Source organism: Calonectris borealis, unplaced genomic scaffold (genome assembly GCF_964195595.1).
Source record: "Calonectris borealis unplaced genomic scaffold, bCalBor7.hap1.2 HAP1_SCAFFOLD_206, whole genome shotgun sequence".
NCBI classification, from domain to species: Eukaryota; Metazoa; Chordata; class Aves; order Procellariiformes; family Procellariidae; genus Calonectris; species Calonectris borealis.
Window position 1 is genome coordinate 37,217 of NW_027441591.1, and position 23,955 is coordinate 61,171.

At 49.9% G+C, this 23,955-nt stretch overlaps 2 long non-coding RNA genes across 2 annotated transcripts; both read right to left on the bottom strand.

Annotated features, from left to right (window-relative positions):
* Positions 1-2,499: 2,499 nt before the first annotated feature.
* LOC142077311 (uncharacterized) lies at positions 2,500-5,281 on the bottom strand. Its single transcript, XR_012671717.1, has 4 exons — positions 4,974-5,281; positions 4,531-4,745; positions 3,255-3,340; positions 2,500-2,602 (listed from the first exon to the last, which is right to left on the bottom strand). It is a non-coding gene; the product is annotated as an uncharacterized LOC142077311 (long non-coding RNA).
* Positions 5,282-20,225: 14,944 nt separating this feature from the next.
* On the bottom strand, positions 20,226-23,215 carry LOC142077312 (uncharacterized). Its single transcript, XR_012671718.1, has 4 exons — positions 22,677-23,215; positions 22,279-22,448; positions 20,982-21,067; positions 20,226-20,343 (listed from the first exon to the last, which is right to left on the bottom strand). It is a non-coding gene; the product is annotated as an uncharacterized LOC142077312 (long non-coding RNA).
* Positions 23,216-23,955: the final 740 nt, after the last annotated feature.

Sequence of the window (23,955 nt, forward strand, 5' to 3'; positions counted from 1 at the left end):
TGTCCTTCAGTGGTGTTCTCTCTGTGTTTTTGTGTTAAAAATCCTGCAGTTCATCTAAAGATAGCGTTGCCTTTCTTTGCAGGCCGGCGATGGACAGTGGTACAAGATGAATGATGACTCTGTAGGTCTTTGTGACATCAAGACGGTTCTCCGCCAGCGTCCGTATTTACTCTTCTATGCCAGGTAATAACAAGTGTGGAAGGGTGTTCCGAATACACTCCCTCTCCTGTTACTGATCGTGGTGGTGGTGTTCTCCTGTGGTGGGTTTTGCTTTCTGTCCTAGGAGAGAATGACTGTTTGTCTAGTTAAGTTCTGTCTGTTCTGCAGTTTGCCCGCTCCTTTCTTCTCCCTCCTTGTCTGGCACTAAACTCTTGCGCTGGTGTAAGTTGCTGGCTGTCTGCTCTCTGAGACTGGCTAGCTGCGAAAAGAGGCGAAATGGAGGTCCGAGAGGGTATAAAGATGAGTTACTGCTCTGAAAGGGACAGACGTGGCTGGAAGACCGTGATCTCATTTCCAGCTTCTAGTGCTGGTTCAGGCTTCTGCGCGTCACATCAAGTGCTGCCAGACAATGAAAGGATGAGACTGAAGGCACGAGGAGGCTGCGAGAACAACCCTAGACTAAGATCACTGTTGTTTCTCCAGGCACCATGATCTGAGCCCTGGAGCAGGTGCTGAATGCCAAGAGACAAAGAGCACTTGTGGGGCAAAGCTGGACCAAGTGCAGAAGAGTCCACTTTCTGGCGTCACCGTGGGACTGAGGAATCAAGAAGGTGGAGAAAATATGCAGAGGACCCAAAGGAAGAGACAAGCACGGGACTCTGCAGGAACTCCCCCTCAGCGCTGCGGCAGGAAGAGAGCGCGCTCTGACTCTGAGCAGGGGGGGAAGCTGAACAGAAGCCAACCAGACTGTCGCCTCCCAGCCCGAGGCGCGCTCGCCACGCAGAAACGCAGAAGCGCGCTCACCGTCAGCCGGCGCCTGGCAGTGGGAACCTGTGCAGCTCTTCCCACAGGGAAAGAAACAGCCCCCGTGAATGGCAGAAGCTCCAGAGGGGAAAGCGTGCACGGCTTGAGCGGCCACAGAGCAGACACGCAGCCTGGCTCGGTAGGTGAGCAGCAGCCGGGGAAATACTCACTTGGACAGCGTGCGCTCCCACCAGTGCCGGTTCACCCAGAGCCTGCAGGCTCTGGCCAGGCACACGGAAAACAAACGTGCAGAAAGAGGAAACACGCCTGTGCAGAGGGGAATGAAAGTGCACCCAAAAGAAAGCGGTGAAAGGCAGAAGCGAGCATTCTGGTGATGCAGAATTGAAAAAGAAATGCAAGAAAGTGAAGAAGAAAAAGAAATCCAAAGAGAACTCCGGAGAGGAGGACTAAAAAGTAAGCATTTGCAGCATCACCAGCAAATGTTGCCTCACTCTTTGCCACGTGTTTCAGGTGCATGGCTTATGGACAGAAGCGTTCAGTACTTGTGACGGAGCTTGCCATCACAACCTGCAATTTACCATCAAAGGCCGCAGACAAACATTATCATAAGAATGCTAATCATCAAACTTGACGTTTAGGATCGAAACAATAAAATTGCATCATAACCAAACCCAGTCCTAAGTGGTGCTTCTGATTTCTGTAGAGAGTTTGACCATGTGAGAAAGAACAGACGGGTTTGGGGTTTTTTTGAAATTTTTTAACTCAAGACTTCCTTTATGAAAGCACCCGTGTGATCCAGAAGGGTGGAAGCTTTCTACACCTACTGAGCATATTAAATTAGCACGCAGAGATCTCAGGGAAAAAAAATGACCGGGAACAGAGCATCTTCAGCGCTGCTCGATTAGAGGCTCGGGTCGCCTTTGTGTGATTCATGTTGTCTTCTCCAGCTACTCAGCCACCAGGAACATGACAAGCACCTGAAAAAGCAACGGGCTAGTTCCTGCCACGAATGACATCACAGGCACCTAAGCAGGCCATGCGTCTTTTCCTATCCAGCTGCTACTCAGTCACAAGTGATATCACCCGCATCTGCACAAGTAATTTAAAAACTCCTACCCTATCCATTGCTCAGCAGCAAGTGACACCACAAGTACCTGCAGCAGAAGCCAGGTTCCTGCTCCTTCCCCGTCAGCTGCTCAGCCACCAGTGTCTTCACAAGGACCTGCACCCTCACTTTCCACATGCCATCTTTGTCACCTCCATCTCTACCTTGTCTCCTCTCTCTCCGGGCTCTTCTCTCTGCCAGGCACTTTCCTCAGTCACTCCATGACCTCCCAATGCCTTTTACTGTTATTGTGCTTCTGTGGCAGATGTTACCTTGCAAGCACTGTCCCAGCCACGTGACCTGCACCTATTTCTCTTCTCCCTCTGCTTCGTGCTCTGGCTGTTTGATGCATTTTTTGACCTCCTAGGCCCTTGTACCCTGGCTCCCTCCTGCTCTTAAACCCTGCTCCTGCAAGAGAAGGGGCAATCAGTCAGTGTCTCCTCCGTGGCATCTTACCTGCATCTCTCTGACATGCACATCTGGCGGGAACTGTCACCATCAGCCCCAGCTGTGCGTGAAGTCTTCTCCTGGCACAGGCGCAGCTCTGGGTGTGCTTGGTGTGGAACACGGCTCCTGAAGGAGAAGAGCAAAACTCAAAGTTGCTCCTGGGCAACGTCCTGCTGGGAGAGCTGATTTGAAGGCAGGTGTGCCGCAGGTCCTGAGGCTGGTCCAGGGGTGCTCCCTGTCCCCCAGCTCGGCCACAGCTCCCACATCTGGCTCCTTCCAGCAGGATTCTGGAAAGCCCGTTCCCAGCTGTGAGCGCCAGGCCAAGGGCACGGGGCAGAAACAGCCACCACCCCCGAGGGCCCCAGCCCCCAACTGGCCTCTGCCCCCAAACTACTGAAACTTCCAAACAGGCTCTCCCTCTAACTGAATTACCTTCAGTTTTCAGAAAAGAAACTGTATGCTTCCAGATTAGGTAGCGTGAGTAAGATTTTTAGAGGGCTATTTGGGCTCCAACTCCAGAACAAAAGGATTTCCATTACACAATCTCAGCCACCTCCTTCATGATCCTCTTGTCAGTGACCCACAAAAACTGTGTTGTAGAAAACACAGTGGCTATTAAAAAGCATCCTCTCCTCCGCCCAAATCTTTGTTTCCCTTATACCCTCAGACTACCGCAGTAATTAGCTGTATATTATCTGTATACTGTAATTCTGTAATGACCACCAACCTGAAAACCCTCCAAAGCATGGATGAGAAGCATCACTAACTACGCACCCACCTCTTAGTCCTCCTGCAGCAAGGAGCCAGTGCTCTGTGACCGAGCACTTCTGCATGGACACCTCTCTCTGACAGGAGACTGCCGGGCTGGAAACAAAACCAAAATCTTAAGTTGTCTTGGCTCCAGGGAAAGCAAAGAATATTTGATACCGATACAAACAAGTTCAAGAGAAAGCAGGATGGTGGAAAAGGTGGAAAATGTGATGTGTCTCACCCACCTTTAATTTCAGAGGAGGTTTCAAGGGTGGTTTTTTTTTCTCACTGCACAGCACAGGTGAGGAAGCACACACCTGCCTTTAAAGAGAACTGAAAAGAGTAAGACTATCAAGTCCGAGCAATTACTCTTCTTTGCAGGATACATGACTCCTTTTTTTACATCTCAGTGGAGAGCTTTAATTTACTATCACTAAGTTCTGATAAGGAAACAGCAAAACGTTCTCTGTAAATTTTTGAAAAGAATAGTAGACTGTTCATATAAACTGTAAATGACTTGTTTCCACTGTCAAAGGTTATAACGCTTTTGAGTATCTTTGCCATCTTCATCTTCTTTGCCAAGACTTTCTTCTGATAACGCTGTAACTACTGTACCTCAACATAACATTAAACTCTTCAAATATCCTTGCAGATTCTATGAAATCCAAAATGCCCTACATGGATGCCTACAGGTTTTGCTATTACCATCACATTTAAGCACCAATCGATCCTACCAAACCTACAACCTGCAAAACCTGGAGACCAATTTACGCAAGACACATGACGGAATTTACAAGCGGCACAGAGGAACATACGTATCCATCTTGTTCTGTCCTTGCCAGAACTGCTGGGTGACCTGTCATCAGCCTCAGTGACTAACAGCAGGCAAGACTCTCTCATCTGGCTTAGCGCAGATGCAGCTCCTAGGAAAACGGCTATTTCAGAAGTCAGGTCTTGTGATTTTGGGAAAGCGTTTCAAGGAAATGTTTTAAATACTCTAGAATGGTAAGGCTAAGCATGGTAATCTCACTCCAAGAGATTACCAGAGATTACATGAGCAATACCAGATTACCAGATTACATGAGCAATAACGGGCAAGTACCCGTTATTACTATTACTATTACCCGTTATTACTATTACCTATTACCCGTTATTACTATTACTACCTTTGGTAGTTTTTTTCATGAAAGATGGTAAAAATGCAAAAAACCAGGGTATAATTATCTAGCAGGTTCTCATCGTAATACCCCCTCGCATTAATAGCTGGACACCAGGTAAGGAGTGTATGTGCTCTGTTCACCTACCTACTCACTAAAACGAAGTAAATTTTAGTCCTTGGAAAGCACTACCTTTCTTTTTTCTTTTTTCTTTTTTTTCTTTTCATGAAAAGGGTGGCGCTGCTTTCTGAATTCAAGATGAGGTACATGGAGTACACAGACAATTCACTACGTATCTGAACTCCCAAGTCAAGCTCACAAGCAGGACGGATCATGGCACTGATCGGCTGCATACAGGCCACCTGAAAAAAACCACACACACACACAAAAGAGAAAACTTCTGGGCATGGTCTGGAAGTCACTGGTTCAGGACTTCTAAGGAGGCCAGAAGATAACACAAAGCTGCAGCAGAAAAAAAGCAGTAAAGCCAAAGGCATTTCAGCCACACCAACCTCATCCCACTTCAAGCTCTCCAGCTCCTGAGTAAGATTTCAAGTGCCATGTCCACACAAACCTGAGGAACTACGTACCTTCAGCGCCACCGAGGTTCCGCTCCCCAGGCCAGCCAAGAGGGGTTTGAATCGCTCCACCCCATCTGTTTCTGCTCTTCCAGCAAAAGTCTCCAGCACCTGCTCACAGCTGCAATGAGAGAGGATCAGCAGCTACCCACAAGCCAGGGCAGGAGGGCGCACGTGCAGACCAATTACAAAATGAAGAGAAGAGCCAGAGGCAGAAGAGAGACTCCACAGAGAGGCCAGTCGAAAGCTCAAGAGCAGCAAAAGGCAGGATTTCTGTCACCACGTCCACGCCTTCGCGTTGAGGCAGAGGGTACACAGAACCTTCACTACATCGATCATCAGACAAGGGACTTTGATATCAACAGCTCTCGCCAGGAGCAGCACCCCCTCTTTTGTACCCAGCGGTGTTTGATTCCAAACTGAAAAGAAAGGAAAGCTGGAATTCATGTCCGAGACTAAGCCAGCTCTAAAGAAGAGTGAGATGGGAATGCCTCGTGATTGACAATGCTCTGAGGAATAACCATGAGAAAACACTTGTTCCAAAACCTTGTCCAAACCCCTGTGTTACCCTTGTTTCGGACAGGGCACAGAGGAGTGACAAGGAAGGGAGCGATGCATCTCAAACCACACGCTGCCAGCAAGAGAAAGCCTTTCAGGGAAACTTAAGAAGCCTCAAAGGAACATGTGGACTTGGGAGGAAACAGAGACTCTCCGTTTACCCAAGGAGAGCGGGGAAGAGCACACAGAGGGACAAGGAAGCGCCCCAGCTCATTCACGGGAAAGGGAAAACAGGTGTCCACTGCACAGGAGTGTCAAATAATAAAAATTTTAGAAACCCACAGATACAGAGAAAGACAAATGGGAAGAAATACTGAAGGGCATCAAGCCCTCATACGTAAGTTAAGAGGCATAATCAGAGAGGAGCAGAGAAAGCCACAAAAGAGGGCAGAGCAGCCAAAGTCCCACAGGCCTGTACAAATACACGGAAAGTGTTTTGTAAGTCCCAGGAAAGTATGTGATGGTGATGGTACCAGGAAATGTACAGTAGGAGAAAAAGCAAAACAAGCAACGGGACGATATCAAGGATTTACTAAAGAGCAGGAAACTTCCAGCACTATTTTCCCTGCCCATTCCAGCAACTGCTCTGAGATAACTGGGCAGACACCGTGCAGCGGGAGCTCTGGCTGTGTGAGGTTGTCTCTACACACTGCACAAGGCTCTTACCTGCTTGTGCATAAAGCCTTCAGGCACTGGATGGTCTCTTGTCTGCATCATGTACTATGTGACCTGCGAGGAAGAAAATCAGCGAGCTGACAAACTTATGGAACAAGACACCTCCTCTCTTTCCTCCAGAGCTCTTAGGTAAGGCGATGATGAGGCCCTCAGCACCCACAATCACACCAAGATTCCACCTTAATGGACTTTCAAAAGACGGTACGATAGGTTGTTTATGCAGGAAACCACCAGACTGAACTCCAATACAGCCAATATTCACACTGCTATCAATCGCCCCCCCTACTCACAAGAATCCCTCAGCTCAATCCCAAACACCTCCTCCCACCATCTCCATCTCAGGAGAGATCTTTAAGCCCCCAAGCAAACCACTGCCTCATCGCATCGTGAGCAACCTGCCCTGATCCTCTTTCTTCTTCCCTCCTGCCCTGGCCATACCACCCTGAGCTGGTATTTTGTTCCCCCCTCACACAACCAGACCACATACAGACACAGTACTAATCCTGCGTTTGAAAATGTCTGCGGTCACCAGGGACCAGTCTTCCCCAGCCTCACCACTGTGTCGTGGTGAGCATCACTGAGGTAGCCGTCATCCATTCTCCTTACACCCTGGGACCAGGACGGCCACCCTGCTGGACACACTGGGAGAACAATCACGTGGAGAGGAAAGGGGTTGCCACTGGACCGTGAAAAAGCCCAGGGCTGAACCAGGTTCTCCAGGCGCTACAGTTCTTGGCCTGACCCCAGGAGTAACCAGTCCTGAGGAGCCACGGGGCAAACTGCAAATACTATCTGTTGGTCAGTTATTGCAGTATGTTCGGTATGATTATACCCGTCAAATTCAAACTCAGTAGGAAGAGGAAGAACACAGGAAGGTTAAGAACACTTGAAACACAGATGGACGCAGAGCTCCATGTCTGTGGGGCTGCGCCAGGAGAGCCAGGAAGAGCGTGGAGCAGCAACGAGCCTTGTGGCTTTCTGGACACTATGACAGACACTCAGCAATGATGCCCACGCGATCAGCTGCTCACCCTGCAGCACCTTTTCCTCCTGGAGCCTTTTCAGGTCTCCAGCAGAGTGGCGAGGCCATCAGGACCGAAGCTCTGCACCCAGCTGTCAGGAACAGACAAAATCATCAGCACACACAAAAACCCCACGCGCTTTTGCACCGCCTCCACCCTTCCTCACCTCTACTCAGCCATAGCGCAGTTCCCAAGGTCAAAGCTCCCAGTTTCTCATTGACAGCCCTGGTTTTGTCCAGCGTCCCAGCCCACACCCTTCCCCACCTCACCTGATGGGGCTGCTGCTCAACCTTGCTGCTCCAAGGGGCTCTTTACGGGAGCTGTCTGTGGGTTTACCCACGGGTACCTGAAAGAGCGAGCAGAGCCACGTCTGTCCCTCTTTTACAGGACGTCCTCTTTTGCCTTCAGCGTGGCTGTGCTGGTGTCACGCTGTACAGCACAGCACCTTCAAACCCATACTGCAAGCAAAGTATCCCTCTCTCTAGAAGACCCATTCTTCTCTTCCTACCGTTTACATTTAACGACATGAGGTATTTAAATCCCATTTGCTGCTCTTCTGCCTACAAGAGGGCTAGCACTTCATTGTGTGTTCCAAGAAATCCATCTTATATTCTGCTTCCAAGAAGCTGTCATTTGGGCCAGTTTATGGCTCCGGGTTAAGAAGGCTAAAGCCAAGGAATTTCCCTAAAATCTTTACCTTGAACTAGCACAGCTACAAGTCCTGAGATGTCATAGATGCCCAAATCACTCAACCACTTTTTTCTTTTTAAACCAGAAGCTACCTTTGAAAATAATGAAGGAAGTGTAGCAATTTCCCTGTCAAGAGAAGAAGCTGGCACTTGTCCATCTCCTGGTATTCTGGCAATAAGTTTCTGTTGAACAGGAGGGTCTTCCTCGAGTATGATGAGTATCTTGAATTAGAAAGGAAGTCATACGCTTTTGTGAATGACTTCTGTTTGCTTTATAGGAAGACAAGTTGCTGTACTATGCCTGTGTGTCTCAACATCGGCTGGGGAATGTACCGATCGTACCAGAAACTTCTGCTGCCTGGCCCAAGCGGAGGATGACAGCGGGGGTAATTGTCATCCCCTGATACCCTCATCTGAGTTGTAGCTCAAGTGGAACGATACTACTGTTACTGAAACCTTGAGAGTTTTGACGGATGGCTGAAGTCAATCATCTTGCAACCCTATAAACAAGTGAGACCCTTTGAGCTCTCCTGGACCGCAGTGGGCTGCGCCCACAGTCTCCCTCTGAGATGAACGCTCATCAGAGTTTGTAAACTCTCGAGTTTGCGATATTCGGAGGACTGTCACTGGCTGGCACGGGACCTGGGCTGCAACACTCCTCGAGGCTCAACCCTGTGCCCATTGAGAAATGCCAAGACATTTTACATGAGTATTTCACTGAATTCGAGGGGGATTTCTAACAGGTATATCTTTGTATATTTATCTATCTTTGCATCCGTGTGCGTGTGTGTTTGTACCCGCTAGCAAATATAGTCTGCTAAAATCTTATGATTTATCTTAAGATCGTGAATGAACCTCAGACTGCTGCTAAACACATGTAGTCCCTTAGACATAAACCATTGTCCGAGTCTGAGACTAAGATTGGATCCAGCTGGGTCTTCTCTGAAGCTCGTGACTCAACGGGAGGGTCTCCCTTAATCTTTCTGTCCTTGGCCTCTCTATAAATCGTCCCAACTCAATTGTAACACGATACCCTGGTTTCGGCTGGGATAGAGGTAATTTTCTGGCTAATAGCCGGTGTAGTGCTGTGTTTTGGATTTAGTATGAGAATAATGTTGATAACACGCTGATGTTTTAGTTGTTGCTAAGTAGTGTTTACACTAGCCAAGGGCTTCTCAGCTTCCCATGCTCGTTTCCTTTGTGCGCTTCATCTGTGGAGTAAGTGACAGAGTGAACCTTGCCATCGAACTCTGCTAAGTCATGCTGTTATCAATTTCTATTAAGATCACTTTCTGCTGATAGCTTCGACAGTGATTCCTTGAGCGGCCTCTAAACCGCTCATTCGTGACAGGCAGGAGCAGGCCCCTGGCTTCTGCAGGTGCACGTGAGGTCACTGGTGACCCATTAGGTGGTAGGGCAGAAGCAGGGCCCTGGCTTGCGAAGGTGCTTTTGAGGTAACTGTTGTCCGAGCATGCGATTGGGAATGACAGGACTCCTGGCTCGTGCAGGTGCTTGCGATGTCACCGGTGGTGAGGATGTTTCAGACCAGGCGCAGGCCCCTGGCTTGTGCAGGGGCTTGTGATGTCTCTGGTGCAATGGTAGTTTAGAGGGCAGCAGCAGGCTGCTGGCTTTTGATGGTGCTTGTGAGGTCATAGGTGGCTGAGTGTGTGAAAGGGCAGGAGCAGGCCCCTTGCTTGTGCGGGCACTTGTGAGGTAACTCGCGGCTGAGTAGCTGTTTGGGTATGAAAGGACACCGGGCTGTGCATCTGCTTCTCACGTTCCCTTTGCCTGGGCAGCTGACTGGCTATGACGAGTTACCTGGCTCGTGCAGGCGTTTGTGAGGTCATGAGTGGCTGAGTAAGTGATAGGGCTAGAGATGCTGCATGATCCTAGTAGGTGATAGGACAGGAAGAGGACCCTGGTTTGTGTAGGTGCTTGTGATGTCACTGGTGGCTCTGTGGCTGACTGGGTATGAGAAGTCACCTGGCTTATGCGGCTACTTGGGATGTCACTGGTGGCTACCTGTTAGGGCAGGCACAGGCCCCTGCAGGGTTCAAGTGCTGGTGATTTCACTGGCGGCTCTGTAACTGTTATGGCGGGAGCATGCACTGTTGCGAAGCAGTGGAATGCACCTCACTCAAAAGAGAGGGGCAGCGATATGTTTTACTGAGGTAAAATAATAATTTGACAGAGTTCAGGAAGTTCGATGGAATTTAAGAAAGTTTAACAGTGCTCTGACAAGGTTCAGCAAGTTTGATGGCAAGGTTCACCTTACTAATTACTGCATGGAAGAAACATGCAACGGAAAATCGAGTTAGAATGATTTACGTAGAGACTGGAGATGCAAAGAGTAAAGAGGACCTGCACAAGCCAGGTTCTCACGCCTGCCCTATCAGCTACTGAGCCACCCGTGACATCATAAGCATGTGTAAGACCAGGATTCACTCAATGTCCTATCAGCATTCCCGCCACCAGTGACATAAAGACCTGAACAAGCCAGGTGCCTGCGCCTGTCCTATGAGCTTCTAAGCCACCAGTGACATAAACACCTGCACAAGGCCGTTTCCTGCCCCTGCTCTATCAGGAACTGTGCCACAGCTGACATAAACACCTACACAAGCTTAGTTCCTGCACATGCCCAATCAGGAACCGTGCCACAAATGACCTCGGAAGCACCTGCATGAGCCAGGTTCCAGCACCTGCCCTATCAGGTACTAAGCCAGGCGTGACATAAACAGCTGCACAAGCCACGTTGCTGCACTTGCCATGTGAGATGCACAGTTCACCAATGACATCAAACAGCAGCATAAGCCTGGTTCCCGCGCCTGCAATATCAGCTAATGTGCCAGGCGTGACATCACAAGCCCCTGCACAAGGCAGATTCCGTTCAATGCCCTATGAGCATTCCTGCCACCAGTGACATCACAGGCACCTGCCCAGTCACGAACTGTGTCGTAACTGACATCGCAAGCCCCTGCACAAGCCAGGTTCCGTTCAATGCCCTATGAGCATTCCTGCCACCAGTGACATCACAGGCACCTGCACAGGCCAGGTTCCTGCACCTGCCCAGTCAGGAACTGTGTCGTAACTGACATCACAAGCACCTGCACATGGGCACCAGCAGCCCATCTCGTCCCTCCTCCCAGAGCCACCTCTGGCCAGGAGGAGCTCAGAGAGACCTTCGAGAGACACTGACCGCTCTGCTGGCCCACCCACCTGCCCACAGGCCCCTCCAGGAAGAGCTTTAATCCCTGTTCAGCTGTTGGGATTGCCTTGGAAAAACAATACTCAGTTGGTACCAACAGGCTGAAAAGCCAAAGCCAGAATTAAAAACACGTGTTGAACTTGCATATGTAATTCATGGGGTAGTTTTTCTCTCTACGTGTAGAGTCCATTGGTGGAAACTGGTAACTGGCGGGACTGGTAAGAGCGCAAGTGTTGCGCATCCAGGGAGCCCCTGGCACTCGGGCTGGCACCTTTTGGGCCATGAAGCCCTCCGAGGACCCAGGCAGCAGCGCCTGCGGAAAACGCAGACAGCTGCCTGCAGCTGCCTGCCTGCAGAGGGGCCGCCTTTCACCGGAACGAAACTGAGGGACAAGGAGCCCCCAGGGCCCGGCGGCCGCTCGTCCCATCCCCGCCAGCCCCACAGCCACAGTGCCACCGCAGACCAAAGCCAGGTACGGGGTTGTGCTTGGGAGGGGACCACGGCGCAGCCTCCCCGGCCCCTGCCCCGACGGGACACCGCCTAGTCAGGAGAAACGCCCGAGCCGGGACTGGAGGGAAACGAGAGGTGCCGGGGCAGGAGGGACTGGGGGGCAGGCAAAGGCTGGGGCAAACCGGGACCCCAGCTGGGCAGGGCAAAAATATCTGCTCCAAGCGGGGCGGGGGCAGGGGCAGAATGACATGCCCCATGGGGGGCCAGGGGCACAAAGAGATGCCCTGACCAGGACAGGGACAAACCAAATGCCCAGACAGGGCGGGGCAAAACTAGCCACCCCAATTTGGGCAGGGGCATAAAAGGCCACCTGAGCAAGGCCACAGTAAAGCCAGGTACCCTGTGTGGGGAAGGGGCAAAACGAGCCTCCGCAAGCAAAAGAGGGGAAAAACTCAGCCGTCCCGAGAGGGACATGAGGAAAGCAAGGCACCCGAGCAAGGCTGTGCCCAAACTGGAAGCCTCAAGCAAAACATGAAAAGAGAAAAGCCTCCCCGAGTGGAGCAGGGGCAAAACTAACTGCCCTGAGCTGAGCAGGAGTACAACTAACTGCCCTGAACAGGACTGGGGAAGAGCAGATGCCGCGAGTGGGGCAAGGGCCAAACCGAGCAGTTCAAGCGTGGCAGGAGTTACAACCAGCTGCCTCGTTGGGGCAGGAGCAATACTCACTGCCCTCCGGGCGAGACAAGGGGCTAAACCAGATGCTAAAAAGGCACCCCCAAACGCTTTTCAGAGCTCCAGGGTGAGAGAGCGGCTGGGTGGGGGCCTGGCAGCCAGCCAAGGTCCACCCAGCACGGTTGCTGAAGGTGCTTCTTCGGTAGCTCTAGTTCAGAGTCAGCCTGTGGTTGAATCTTGGGGGGCAGATAAAATTTATTGGAAATGAAGCTGTAAGCGATCAGGTGCTTTGCTACATGAGTCTCACGGACACAGTTCCTGTACCTGGGAAGAGTGGAAAAGAAACCTCGGCAACCCGAATGTTCCAGCCAAAGCTGTGAACAGGCACGCTTACAGCCCGGGGCAGGTTTTTATTCATCCGGCTGGTGCGGCTCAGGGAAGAGGCGGGAGCTCTGCCAGCGGACGTACGGCCCTTCGCCGGCAGCGTGTGGGGAAGCCCAGCGGCTGCCGGCTGCCGGAGCTGCCCGGGCTGCGGCAGCTGCGTGGTCACGTGGCTCAAGGGGACACGTCCCCGTGCGGCCCCATGTCACAAAGGGGCAGTCATGCGGCACCCGCCCGGCGCTTGTGAGCTCACCTGGCCAGGGCTTGGTATCCTGAGGAGCGGGTCAGCGAAAGCTAGTTGGGCTGAGCTGGCCTTCGGGATAACTCGGCTCCTTCCTTTGCTACTTGCGTGCCTACTTTTTCCCAACCATTTATCGTTTACTGCCCGCTTCTCTGCAACTCCCACCCTCTTTCAAAGGTGATTATGATTTGACTTTCAGGACAGATCATAGAGTAGGTAGATACGGGATAAAAGTATCGGCTGGTCTATACCTTCCGAGCTCTAGGTTCAGCTATTACACCTTTATAGGCTGGCCAGGGCTATGGGCAGAGTTTCTACTTGCTAATTCTTAGTTCTTTGCCATATCCTAGGACAGGGAAGTAGGGGGGTGGCAGTGTAGTCTGAGGCGTTGGGCTCAGCCTAGAATGACAAGAAGCCCACCCTGACTGATGCGGTAGGAAGGGAGACAGAAAAGGAGCACGGCAAAGGCAGCCGTTAAAGCAGCGGCTGAAAGCCAGTCACTCCTGCATACAAGGTGGGCAAGCGTGGGCTGGCGAGCCAGAGGGCTCTGCTGCTAACGCTAGCCCTGGTAAGCAGCAGCTCCTCCTCAGAGAAGGTGACATGCAACGCAGTCTTTCAAAAGGGCCTTGGTAATTGCTGTCAACTGGAGTCCTGTGACAGGGTCAGTAGGGCCATCAGCCTGCAGCTCTGCAGCAGTTACAGGTACCACTGGAACACTTTGGATAGCGGATGCTGTTGTGTAGGTTGTGCTTGGGGGGGGTTTAATCGTTTTATTGAGCTACAATTATTTCTTTGCCATCAGGTGACGGGATTGGCGCTGATCGTCTCTTTCTGGAGCGCGTCTTGACATCCTTTGTCATCCCAAACTTTCCCCTCTGTTCCTGAGAGGAGCGATGGCTGCAATGGGGAATGACTCCCGTGAGTAACGGCTTCACCAGCAGGCTTGGACTTTGTGAATCCCTAAAGGCAACGGACGTGGCTGGTGCTCCATCCCTGAACGTGGATGTGCTGACAACCTAGAGTGAATTCTGGGGTGTTTCCTGAGAGCAGCCAGACTTACCCAGGCGTTTTCAATTCGACACAGGAAAATGCATTTTGTCACTCCTCTGCCACTATGTGCAAGACTTTGAAAGATGACATCGCTCGTAGAAAGATCTGACATCAGTGGGGTTACTTTCTGTGCTAGGGACTTGCTTTTTTTCAAGTTACAATCGGGAAAAGGGAAGACTTGCCCTGATAATCCAATTCAAGACTCTAGAGGGAAAGGAAGGTAGCCCGAGGCACAGAAATCAGAGTGTGGGTTTGTTGGACTTTCAGCAAAGTAAGCAGGGGAACAGACTATTTTCCAAAACTGTTTCTTGCGATGGCAGTGTCAGGCTTCCCCCGATGTTTCTGTGTTGGAGGTTAGAGCTGGTTGTCCTGGGTGCTCCTGTACAGGACTCGACTTTTCAAATAGGCTTTCAGGCAACAATATCATCTCATCTCTTTTCAAATGTCATTTCCCTGCAGTCATTGCCGAGGGAATGGCTCCGCCACAAAGGATCCTCTGTCCCCCGGAGAAGATTTGCATGGAGTGGCAGCAAAGACAGAGAGCTGGAGCAGGACTCCATAACCTGGGCAATACCTGCTTCCTCAACTCCGTCCTGCAGTGCCTGACGTACACTCCCCCTCTGGCCAACTACCTGCTCTCTCGTGCGCACGGCCAGTCGTGTGAGTACTTTTATGAACTTCTCCTTGTAAATTTGTCGGGCACTTCCCAAGGATTCCCAGAATCTCGAATTTGATTTAGGAGAAAAGCATCCCTTCTTTGTCAGCCCCCCGAGTTGGTGTTCTTTGAACTCTCAAGCTAGAAGCCTCTTGTCCTGCCTAGGTGTGTTCATCTTCAGAAAGGCACCGCTTTCTAGCCCCGGGTCTCGGGCCCTTTTCCTGCACGTTAAACTCTCTTTGCTTATTGCACAGAAAACTTCTGTCAGTTAAGCATCCCTCTGAAGACAGTTTCCTATGCACTAAAATGTCCCGGGCTTGTTGGCACATTGGCACCTTGGCAGAAGAGTGGAGACTGTTCTTGTAACTTCAAGATCTCCGTTAGGTTTGCCATTGCTATGGTACTTTGCTAGCCTGAGAAGCTTGCTTCCCTCCCTCCCTCTTCAGGTCGTCAGCAAGGCTTCTGCATGATGTGCATAATGGAAGCGCACGTTAACGAGGTCCTGCATTCTTCAGCCAGTGCCATCCAACCTAAGGCTGTCATCCGGGTCCTCAGAAGTAAGTCATTTCAGGTGCTTTTACACGTTTCTTCCCTTCTTGTCAGAGAGAACTATTAACAACTTCTGTCTCAGGAATAGGAGAACATTTCCAGCCTGGCATGCAGGAAGATGCCCACGAGTTCTTAAGCTACACTATCAATGCCATGCAGAGAGCTCGTCCGAGTGGAAGCAGCGAGTAAGCACAAGCAAATTACCTTTGTAGTGTTCCTGAGCCCTCTGGACTCCTTGATGTTCTCCCGTCAAGGAAACCCTATGCCCAGAGTTTTCACACAAAGCAAAACTCTTGGAGGAGATAACTCTCTGCCTTACGATTTGTTTCCAGCTTGGGCATCTCTTCGCAAGAAACTACCATCGTCCATCAAATATTTGGGGGCTTTCTGAGATCCAGAGGTACTTTTTAAAAATATTACCGTCCTTAGAATGATCTCTGGCTCCTTCTCTCTTTGTGGTAAACAAACTTCTAGTTTCTAGCATGCAGCAGTATGTCCAGTGCCTCTAAAGTAGTATGTGTTGGTTGTTGAAACGGGCAGAGTTAGTCTCCTTCCCAACCTGAGAAGCATTTCTCTTTGCCTTCCAGTAACGTGCTTGAGCTGCAAAGCCGTTTCCGACACCTACGAAGCATTCCTTGATATTCCTTTGGACATCAAGGTAAGATGGTTTGAAATTGTGGTGCACAATGTTTCAAGACCCCTGCAGGGGGCCTAGTTTATCTCCAGTAAGCTCCGTTGATTTAAAACTGTGGGCTGTTACCACGCAAGAGCTTGGTGCTGGATGGGGAGGGAACCGGGCTTCTGTGCTCCTTCGGTGGAAGTCCTGTAAACGGCCTCCCCGTGCTGGGTGTCAGCTGGGCAGAGAGTAAGGATGGCATCTACAGCCCTGGTGACACTGCCATACCACCCTGCTTTGGACTACCTCAATTCGCCTCTGATTGCTGCTCGGATGGCTTTGATTGCTTTTGCTATTTTTGACCATGCGTACCACAGGCAACTCTGGTACCGCCCAGGGGTAGCTCTTTCTTGGGATAAGGCTGGCACCACACGGGTAGCTATTTCTTGGGATTTTGGGTTTCCAGGAGCTTAGCGCTCTCCTTTCTTTCTCATCCAGGCAGCCTCATCTGTCACTGAAGCTCTGGAAGACTTTTTTAAACCTGAGCAGTTGGATGGTGAAAATGGCTATAAATGTAGCAAGTAAGATTATTACTAAAGACATCTTCATAGTAGATACTGGGTTACGGTATTGCGTGTCCGGGAGCCCTAGTTACATTTTGACTTAATTGAGAAACACAGTCATGAGACAGCCTGGGTTTTTTCTTTTTTTTTCTTTCCCATACAACTAATCCACCCGAGTCATCCGGAACTTGGAAAATAATGCACTTGTTTCTAACACGGGTAATTTTTTTCCCTTCTGCCTGGATATTTGGAAAGCTTTGATGAGAATTTTCTTCCTGGCATTGTCTGCCCTGGAGGTGGTCAACCTTCCTAGCTATGAAGTTGCCCGCTGAACTACCCCCATGGCCAGAAGGGAGAAGACACGTCCCATACGCAGTGGTGAGCTGAAGCGAGGAAGAGCTCTGGACAGTGATTTGGCAACAGCAGCTGCCTCGAGAAAGCAATCAACAGTTTCATTTCCAAGGCTTTTTGGATGCTTGCCTCTCTGTCCAGGAGACCGCAGTCCTCGGAGCAATAGCAGCCTCTGCCGGCTCTCTGAACAGTGTCGTTCCTAGTTCTTGTAAAGACTGTAGACTGCTGCTCTCCAAAGTGAGCCACCCTAGACCGAAGCTACCTTCCGTGAGAGCGTACGGACTTAAGGGGTCTGAAATGCAAACCTGCGCATACGATAGTTGGGCAAAACAAGCCTTTACGCAACCATACGTGGATGGGGGGTGAAGCGGGGAGAAGATTGGTTGCAACAGTTGGGTCTGTGCTTGTTTTCAAGGTGTGAACAGCTGGCCACTGCGTCCAAGAGGCTTGCGATACATCGCTCCTCCAATGTCCTGACAGTGTGCTTGAAGAGATTCGATCCTTTCTCTGGCAGAAAGATTAGCAAGGTATGTATACAAGTGCACTGCAACTTTGTCTGCTTGGAAGGAGACCTTTCCCGAAGGAGAACCCTTTTTTGGAAGTTGTTAACGTCTGCACACGATGGCTATCGAGTGCAGCTGCCTAAGAAAAATCAATGCAATAGCTCTGGTAGCTGTGCCTTGCTCTTTCCCTTGTGGTAAGAGGAAAGTTCCAATGCGAAGATAAGCACTTCGCTGTGCTCGTAAAGAGCTGGTTTGGCCGAGAACAGTTTTCTGCCACTTCAATGACGAAATGGCAACGCCTTTTTTTGATGAACCGAGAAGATCTATTTCTATACCTCTAGCCTGTGTTTGGTGGCAAGGTTTTCTCAGGCTGCTTCCTAAAGACTCTCAGGATAACTTTTAGTCTTCTCGGTCTCTCTTTAGCTTGTGCAGTATCCGGAATATTTGGACCTTGGTGCATATATGTCTCAAGCGGCTGGAGAACCACTCCTCTACTCCTTGTATGCTGTCCTGGTACATGAAGGTTCCAGCTGTCAGGCAGGACACTATTACTGCTTCGTGAAGGTAAAAGTCAACTCTGCGATTTGCGTTGGCGCATGGTGTCCTTCAGTGGTGTTCTCTCTGTGTTTTTGTGTTAAAAATCCTGCAGTTCATCTAAAGATAGCGTTGCCTTTCTTTGCAGGCCGGCGATGGACAGTGGTACAAGATGAATGATGACTCTGTAGGTCTTTGTGACATCAAGACGGTTCTCCGCCAGCGTCCGTATTTACTCTTCTATGCCAGGTAATAACAAGTGTGGAAGGGTGTTCCGAATACACTCCCTCTCCTGTTACTGATCGTGGTGGTGGTGTTCTCCTGTGGTGGGTTTTGCTTTCTGTCCTAGGAGAGAATGACTGTTTGTCTAGTTAAGTTCTGTCTGTTCTGCAGTTTGCCCGCTCCTTTCTTCTCCCTCCTTGTCTGGCACTAAACTCTTGCGCTGGTGTAAGTTGCTGGCTGTCTGCTCTCTGAGACTGGCTAGCTGCGAAAAGAGGCGAAATGGAGGTCCGAGAGGGTATAAAGATGAGTTACTGCTCTGAAAGGGACAGACGTGGCTGGAAGACCGTGATCTCATTTCCAGCTTCTAGTGCTGGTTCAGGCTTCTGCGTGTCACACCAAGTGCTGCCAGACAATGAAAGGATGAGACTGAAGGCACGAGGAGGCTGCGAGAACAACCCTAGACTAAGATCACTGTTGTTTCTCCAGGCACCATGATCTGAGCCCTGGAGCAGGTGCTGAATGCCAAGAGACAAAGAGCACTTGTGGGGCAAAGCTGGACCAAGTGCAGAAGAGTCCACTTTCTGGCGTCACCGTGGGACTGAGGAATCAAGAAGGTGGAGAAAATATGCAGAGGACCCAAAGGAAGAGACAAGCACGGGACTCTGCAGGAACTCCCCCTCAGCGCTGCGGCAGGAAGAGAGCGCGCTCTGACTCTGAGCAGGGGGGGAAGCTGAACAGAAGCCAACCAGACTGTCGCCTCCCAGCCCGAGGCGCGCTCGCCACGCAGAAACGCAGAAGCGCGCTCACCGTCAGCCGGCGCCTGGCAGTGGGAACCTGTGCAGCTCTTCCCACAGGGAGAGAAACAGCCCCCGTGAATGGCAGAAGCTCCAGAGGGGAAAGCGTGCACGGCTTGAGCGGCCACAGAGCAGACACGCAGCCTGGCTCGGTAGGTGAGCAGCAGCCGGGGAAATACTCGCTTGGACAACGTGCGCTCCCACCAGTGCCGGTTCACCCAGAGCCTGCAGGCTCTGGCCAGGCACACGGAAAACAAACGTGCAGAAAGAGGAAACACGCCTGTGCAGAGGGGGATGAAAGTGCACCCAAAAGAAAGCGGTGAAAGGCAGAAGCGAGCATTCTGGTGATGCAGAATTGAAAAAGAAATGCAAGAAAGTGAAGAAGAAAAAGAGATCCAAAGAGAACTCCGGAGAGGAGGACTAAAAAGTAAGCATTTGCAGCATCACCAGCAAATGTTGCCTCACTCTTTGCCACGTGTTTCAGGTGCATGGCTTATGGACAGAAGCGTTCAGTACTTGTGACGGAGCTTGCCATCACAACCTGCAATTTACCATCAAAGGCCGCAGACAAACATTATCATAAGAATGCTAATCATCAAACTTGACGTTTAGGATCGAAACAATAAAATTGCATCATAACCAAACCCAGTCCTAAGTGGTGCTTCTGATTTCTGTAGAGAGTTTGACCATGTGAGAAAGAACAGACGGGTTTGGGGTTTTTTTGAAATTTTTTAACTCGAGACTTCCTTTATGAAAGCACCCGTGTGATCCAGAAGGGTGGAAGCTTTCTACACCTACTGAGCATATTAAATTAGCACGCAGAGATCTCAGGGAAAAAAAATGACCGGGAACAGAGCATCTTCAGCGCTGCTCGATTAGAGGCTCGGGTCGCCTTTGTGTGATTCATGTTGTCTTCTCCAGCTACTCAGCCACCAGGAACATGACAAGCACCTGAAAAAGCAACGGGCTAGTTCCTGCCACGAATGACATCACAGGCACCTAAGCAGGCCATGCGTCTTTTCCTATCCAGCTGCTACTCAGTCATAAGTGATATCACCCGCATCTGCACAAGTGATTTAAAAACTCCTACCCTATCCATTGCTCAGCAGCAAGTGACACCACAAGTACCTGCAGCAGAAGCCAGGTTCCTGCTCCTTCCCCGTCAGCTGCTCAGCCACCAGCGTCTTCACAAGGACCTGCACCCTCACTTTCCACATGCCATCTTTGTCACCTCCATCTCTACCTTGTCTCCTGTCTCTCCGGGCTCTTCTCTCTGCCAGGCACTTTCCTCAGTCACTCCATGACCTCCCAATGCCTTTTACTGTTATTGTGCTTCTGTGGCAGATGCTACCTTGCAAGCACTGTCCCAGCCACGTGACCTGCACCTATTTCTCTTCTCCCTCTGCTTCGTGCTCTGGCTGTTTGATGCATTTTTTGACCTCCTAGGCCCTTGTACCCTGGCTCCCTCCTGCTCTTAAACCCTGCTCCTGCAAGAGAAGGGGCAATCAGTCAGTGTCTCCTCCGTGGCATCTTACCTGCATCTCTCTGACATGCACATCTGGCGGGAACTGTCACCATCAGCCCCAGCTGTGCGTGAAGTCTTCTCCTGGCACAGGCGCAGCTCTGGGTGTGCTTGGTGTGGAACACGGCTCCTGAAGGAGAAGAGCAAAACTCAAAGTTGCTCCTGGGCAACGTCCTGCTGGGAGAGCTGATTTGAAGGCAGGTGTGCCGCAGGTCCTGAGGCTGGTCCAGGGGTGCTCCCTGTCCCCCAGCTCGGCCACAGCTCCCACATCTGGCTCCTTCCAGCAGGATTCTGGAAAGCCCGTTCCCAGCTGTGAGTGCCAGGCCAAGGGCACGGGGCAGAAACAGCCCCCACCCCCGAGGGCCCCAGCCCCCAACTGGCCTCTGCTCCCAAACTACTGAAACTTCCAAACAGGCTCTCCCTCTAACTGAATTACCTTCAGTTTTCAGAAAAGAAACTGTATGCTTCCAGATTAGGTAGCGTGAGTAAGATTTTTAGAGGGCTATTTGGGCTCCAACTCCAGAACAAAAGGATTTCCATTACACAGTCTCAGCCACCTCCTTCATGATCCTCTTGTCAGTGACCCACAAAAACTGTGTTGTAGAAAACACAGTGGCTATTAAAAAGCATCCTCTCCTCCGTCCAAATCTTTGTTTCCCTTATACCCTCAGACTACCGCAGTAATTATCATACTGTAATTCTGTAATGACCACCAACCTGAAAACCCTCCAAAGCATGTATGAGAAGCATCACTAACTACGCACCCACCTCTTAGTCCTCTTGCAGCAAGGAGCAAGTGCTCTGTGACCGAGCACTTCTGCATGGACACCTCTCTCTGACAGGAGACTGCCGGGCTGAAAACAAAACCAAAATCTTAAGTTGTCTTGGCTCCAGGGAAAGCAAAGAATTTTTGATACCGATACAAACAAGTTCAAGAGAAAGCAGGATGGTGGAAAAGGTGGAAAATGTGATGTGTCTCACCCACCTTTAATTTCAGAGGAGGTTTCAAGGGTGGTTTTTTTTTCTCACTGCACAGCACAGGTGAGGAAGCACACACCTGCCTTTAAAGAGAACTAAAAAGAGTAAGACTATCAAGTCCGAGCAATTACTCTTCTTTGCAGGATACATGACTCCTTTTTTTACATCTCAGTGGAGAGCTTTAATTTACTATCACTAAGTTCTGATAAGGAAACAGCAAAACGTTCTCTGTAAATTTTTGAAAAGAATAGTAGACTGTTCATATAAACTGTAAATGACTTGTTTCCACTGTCAAAGGTTATAACGCTTTTGAGTATCTTTGCCATCTTCATCTTCTTTGCCAAGACTTTCTTCTGATAACGTTATAACTACTGTACCTCAACATAACATTAAACTCTTCAAATATCCTTGCAGATTCTATGAAATCCAAAATGCCCTACATGGATGCCTACAGGTTTTGCTACTACCATCACGTTTAAGACACCATCGATCCTACCAAACCTACAACCTGCAAAACCTGGAGACCAATTTACGCAAGACATGATGGAATTTACAAGCAGCACAGAGGAACATACGTATCCATCTTGTTCTGTCCTTGCCAGAACTGCTGGGTGACCTGTCATCAGCCTCAGTGACTAACAGCAGGCAGGACTCTCTCATCTGGCTTAGCGCAGATGCAGCTCCTAGGAAAACGGCAATTTCAGAAGTCAGGTCTTGTGATTTTGGGAAAGCGTTTCAAGGAAATGTTTTAAATACTCTAGAATGGTAAGACTAAGCATGGTAATCTCACTCCAAGTCCTAGCTCTGCCACAGATTACATGAGCAATAACGGGCAAGTACCCGTTATTACTATTACTATTACCCGTTATTACTATTACCTATTACCCGTTATTACTATTACTACCTTTGGTAGTTTTTTTCATGAAAGATGGTAAAAATGCAAAAAACCAGAGTATAATTATCTAGCAGGTTCTCATCGTAATACCCCCTCGCATTAATAGCTGGACACCAGGTAAGGAGTGTATGTGCTCTGTTCACCTACCTACTCACTAAAACGAAGTAAATTTTAGTCCTTGGAAAGCACCACCTTTCTTTTTTCTTTTTTCTTTTTTTTCTTTTCATGAAAAGGGTGGCGCTGCTTTCTGAATTCAAGATGAGGTACATGGAGTACACAGACAACTCACTACGTATCTGAACTCCCAAGTCAAGCTCACAAGCAGGACGGATCATGGCACTGATCGGCTGCATACAGGCCACCTGAAAAAAACCACACACACACACAAAAGAGAAAACTTCTGAGCATGGACTGGAAGTCACTGGTTCAGGACTTCTAAGGAGGCCAGAAGATAACACAAAGCTGCAGCAGAAAAAAAGCAGTAAAGCCAAAGGCATTTCAGCCACACCAACCTCATCCCACTTCAAGCTCTCCAGCTCCTGAGTAAGATTTCAAGTGCCATGTCCACACAAACCTGAGGAACTACGTACCTTCAGCGCCACCGAGGTTCCGCTCCCCAGGCCAGCCAAGAGGGGTTTGAATCGCTCCACCCCATCTGTTTCTGCTCTTCCAGCAAAAGTCTCCAGCACCTGCTCACAGCTGCAATGAGAGAGGATCAGCAGCTACCCACAAGCCAGGGCAGGAGGGCGCACGTGCAGACCAATTACAAAATGAAGAGAAGAGCCAGAGGCAGAAGAGAGACTCCACAGAGAGGCCAGTCGAAAGCTCAAGAGCAGCAAAAGGCAGGATTTCTGTCACCATGTCCACGCCTTCGGGTTGAGGCAGAGGGTACACAGAACCTTCACTGCATCGATCATCAGACAAGGGACTTTGATATCAACAGCTCTCGCCAGGAGCAGCACCCCCTCTTTTGTACCCAGCGGTGTTTGATTCCAAACTGAAAAGAAAGGAAAGCTGGAATTCATGTCCGAGACTAAGCCAGCTCTAAAGAAGAGTGAGATGGGAATGCCTCGTGATTGACAATGCTCTGAGGAATAACCATGAGAAAACACTTGTTCCAAAACCTTGTCCAAACCCCTGTGTTACCCTTGTTTCGGACAGGGCACAGAGGAGTGACAAGGAAGGGAGCGATGCATCTCAAACCACACGCTGCCAGCAAGAGAAAGCCTTTCAGGGAAACTTAAGAAGCCTCAAAGGAACATGTGGACTTGGGAGGAAACAGAGACTCTCCGTTTACCCAAGGAGAGCGGGGAAGAGCACACAGAGGGACAAGGAAGCGCCCCAGCTCATTCACGGGAAAGGGAAAACAGGTGTCCACTGCACAGGAGTGTCAAATAATAAAAATTTTAGAAACCCACAGATACAGAGAAAGACAAATGGGAAGAAATACTGAAGGGCATCAAGCCCTCATACGTAAGTTAAGAGGCATAATCAGAGAGGAGCAGAGAAAGCCACAAAAGAGGGCAGAGCAGCCAAAGTCCCACAGGCCTGTACAAATACACGGAAAGTGTTTTGTAAGTCCCAGGAAAGTATGTGATGGTGATGGTACCAGGAAATGTACAGTAGGAGAAAAAGCAAAACAAGCAACGGGAAGATATCAAGGATTTACTAAAGAGCAGGAAACTTCCAGCACTATTTTCCCTGCCCATTCCAGCAACTGCTCTGAGATAACTGGGCAGACACCATGCAGTGGGAGCTGTGGCTGTGTGAGGTTGTCTCTACACACTGCACAAGGCTCTTACCTGCTTGTGCATAAAGCCTTCAGGCACTGGATGGTCTCTTGTCTGCATCATGTACTATGTGACCTGC